The following is a 4,032-nucleotide window of genomic DNA, read 5'->3' as shown; positions in this document are numbered from 1 at the left end:
CTCATGCAATTTTTCTATATTTGAAATAATTTTCAGATAAAAAGTTGAAAAATTGAAGGAAAAATCTGGAAGTTGTCCTTTATCCCAACCCCTCTTCCCAGGAGCAGGCCAATGTTAACAGTTTTGTATGTGTATTTCTAGACCCATTCCTTTTTCTTTTTCTCTCTCTTTTTTTTTTAAGATTTTATTTTTAAATAATCTCTACACTCAACCTGGGGCTCCAACTTAAAATCCTGATATCAAGAGTTTCATGCTCTACCAACTGAGCCAGGACCCATTTCTATGCATTTTTTTTTTTTACCTGTGGTATAACATACATAACATAAAATTTACTATGTTAACTATTTTTAAGTGCCCTGCATTCAGTACAAAAGACTTGAATGCTTCTAAATTTGCACATCATCCTTGGGCAGGGACCATGCCAATCTGCCCCTGTGTCGTTCCAACTCTATGTGCTGCCAAACCAAGCACTCTATGTGTCTTTAAATGTACAGGCCCGAACGTTATAAATGTAAGCATACCGTACAAAGGAAGAAAAAGAAAAAAGATAAAGGTGAAAGAGATGGCTTTTCCTAGTAAAACAAAGAATGTGTGACTAGTAGACTGCAGGAATTTTAAAGGAACTTTTCAGGCAGGAGAAAAAAAAAACTATAACAGATGGAAATTTTATTCCACACAAAGGAATAAAGAACACCAGGGAGAGTAAATATGTGTATAAAAACAAAACATTCTTTCTCCTACTTAATTTCTTTAGAAGATATGTGACTATTTAAAGCAAACGTAATAAAGTGTGTGGGGTTTATAACATATGCACAAGCAAAATGTATGACAACAATTTCACCAAGGACCAGAGGAGGAAAATGAAAGTGTACTGTTTTAAGTTTAAGTGTACTATTCTTACATGTCACATGAAATGATACAAGATTATTTAAAGGGAGACCATGGGGGCGCCTGGCTGGCTCAGTCAGTGGAACATGTGATTCTTGATCTCAGGGTTGTAAGTTTGAGCCCTATCGCTGAGTGTAGAGATTACTTAAAAATAAAATCTGTTTAAAAAATAAAGGTAAACTATGATTGCTTATGATTTGTTAGATACTGTAAATCCTAGAGCAGCCACTAAAAACAATTTTTAAAGGAGATATAGCTAGTAAGCCAATAGTGGAGGTAAAATGGAATCTTGAAAAGATCAGATTCCTACAAATGAATAAAGAAACAAAGAGGGGTGCCTGGGTGGCTCAGTCTGTTAAGCATCCGACTCTTGGTTTCGGTTTAGGTCATGATCTCAGGGTTCTGAGATCAAGCCCCACGTCAGGCTCCCTACTCAGCAGAGAGTCTGCTTCCCCTCTCTCTCTCCCTCTGCATCTCCCCCTGTTCATGCACTCTCTCTCTCTCTAAAATAAATAAATCAGTCTTCAAAAAAAATTAAGAAACAAAGAGAAAAGAGAACAAAGAGTATATTGGGATCAATGGAAAACAAATACTAAAATGCCAATCGTATCAATAATTGCAATGAATGTAAGTAATCTAAACACTCCATTATTATATATATCAAATCATTATATTGTACCCCTAGAACTAATACAATTTATATATCAAGTATAAATCAATTTTTAAAAACCCACTCCATTAAAAAACAAAGATCGTCAGATTGGGTGAGAAAAAAGCAAGATATGCTATCTACAAGAAAATATATGCTGTCTGCAAAAAGCCAACTTTAACTATAAAGACATGGGCAGATTAAAAATAAAAGGACAAAAAAATTATCAAAAAAATTTACAAAAAAAGAGTAAAAGGATAGATAGATAGATAGATATTCTATGCCAGCAGTAGGCAGAAGAAACGAAATTGGCCACATTAATATTAGACAAAGTAGATTTCAGTCCATAGGACCATAATAATAAAGAACCAATTCATCAAGAAACATTACAGTGTTACAGAGTTTCAAAATACATGAGGCAAAAACTGATAGAAGTAGAAGAAAAAATACACAAAATTGTAAGTGTAGATTTCAACAGTCCTCTCCTAAAATAATTGTTAAAATATGTGGGCAGAATATCAGTAAGAATACAGAAGACTTGAATAACAGATTAACCAAATTAAATTAATTGGCATTTATAAAACACTCCACCTAACAACAGAAGAATAAACACTATTTTCAAGTGTACATAGACCATTTATCAAATTAGGCCATATTTGAGGCCGTAAAACAAGTCTCAATAAATTTTAAAGGATTGAAATCATCCCTTCATAGTATATTCTCTGACCACAAAAGAATTAACTAGAAATCAATAATAGAAAGATATGTGCAAACACTCCGATGTTCGCAAATTAAACAACATACTTCTAAATAACACATAGGTCAAAAAAGAAATCACAAGTGAAATCAGAAAATATTTTTAACTGAATGAAAACAAAAGCAGCACCTATAAAAGTGGGATGCACCTAAAGCAGCGCTATAAAAGAAATTTATTACTTTCAGTGCTTATGTTGGAAAGCAAACAGTTTTTTTTTTTAAGATTTTATTTATTTATTTGAGAGAGAGGGAGAGATCACGAGCAGGGGGAGGGGCATAGGGAGAAGCAGACTCCCCGCTGAGTGGGAAGTCCAACACAGGGGTTTGATACCAGAAACCTGAGATCATGATCTGAGCCGAAGGCAGATGCTTAACCAACTGAGCCACCCAGGCACACTGGAAAGAAAACAGTTTTAAATCAAATATCTAAACTTCCACCATAAAAAACTAGAAAAGGAAGAGCAACTTAAATCAAAATGGAAGGAAAGAAATAATCAGAAATCAATAAATAAATGGACAAACAATAGAGAAAACAAAACCAAAAGCTGATTCGTTTAAAAAAACAACTGATAAATCTTTATCTTACACTGAACAAGAAAATAGAGGACAAAATCACCAGTATTAGGTATGAACAATTCTACATATACTAAAAAGATAATGTGGGAACTTACGAATAACTTCAAGCTAATAAACTCATCAAATTAGATAAAAGGAAAAGATTCCCTGAAAATCAGAACAACTAAAGTTCACTCAAGAAGAAATACTTTAAGGATCTCAATTTATATATATATTAAGATCTCAATTTATATTAAAGATACTGAAGTTGTGGTTATAAACCTTCCTTCAAAACAAAACAAAACAAAAAAATTAGTTCCAGACATCTTTATCAGTGAATTCTACCAAATATTTAAGGAAGGAATAAAACCAATCCTACACAAAAAAAATAAAGAAGAGAAAATTTTCCTATTTATTTTATGAAACTAGTCTTACTCTAATACCAACACTAAAAAAAGAAACTAAAAGGATAGAAAGCTGCAGACCAATACGCCTTGTGAATGCAGACACAAAATCATTAAAATTTTAATAAATCAGATCCAGTTAAATATTAAGAAAGAACATACCATGACCAAGTGGGGTTTATCCCAGAATTGTAAGATTGATTCAACAATGCAAAAATCAGTAAACGTAATTCACCATAGTAACAGACTAAAAAGGAACAGCTATATGATCAACCAGCTCAACAGATATAGAAAAACATTTGACAGATTTCAAAACCCATTTATGATAAAAAAAAAAAAAATCAAACCAACTCTCAGCAAACTAGAAAAAGAAGGAAATATTCCCAATGTGATAGAGGAAATCCACCAAAAATGTAAAGTTAGCACCAATCTTAAAAATTTTAAACTGAATTATTTTCCCCTGCAACTGGGAGGAAGTCAATAGGACTCCTCTTGCCATTTCTATTCAAAGGGAGTTCCTAGACAATGATATAAAGCAAGAAACCAAAATAAAAGCCATGTAGTTTGGAAAGGAAGAAATGGCTCTGTGGTTGTTCATGTAGAAAATCCTAAGGAAACTGCCAAAAAGTAACTACAGCTAAGAAGTCAATCTGATAAGGTCACAGGATACGAGGCCAACATACAAAATTAATTGTATCTCTAGAGGCTAGCAACAGACAGTTGGAAATTGAAGATTTTTAAATAATATCATTTATGGTGGCATCACAAAGCATGAAATAC

At 32.9% G+C, this 4,032-nt stretch overlaps 1 non-coding gene across 1 annotated transcript; it reads right to left on the bottom strand.

The window, feature by feature from the left end:
* Positions 1-369: 369 nt before the first annotated feature.
* LOC118535964 (U6 spliceosomal RNA) lies at positions 370-471 on the bottom strand. Its single transcript, XR_004917441.1, has one exon. It is a non-coding gene; the product is annotated as a U6 spliceosomal RNA (small nuclear RNA).
* Positions 472-4,032: the final 3,561 nt, after the last annotated feature.

The sequence above is a fragment of the Halichoerus grypus genome, chromosome 6, assembly GCF_964656455.1.
Source record: "Halichoerus grypus chromosome 6, mHalGry1.hap1.1, whole genome shotgun sequence".
NCBI classification, from domain to species: domain Eukaryota; kingdom Metazoa; phylum Chordata; class Mammalia; order Carnivora; family Phocidae; genus Halichoerus; species Halichoerus grypus.
This window is presented reverse-complemented; position numbering and strand designations above follow the sequence as displayed.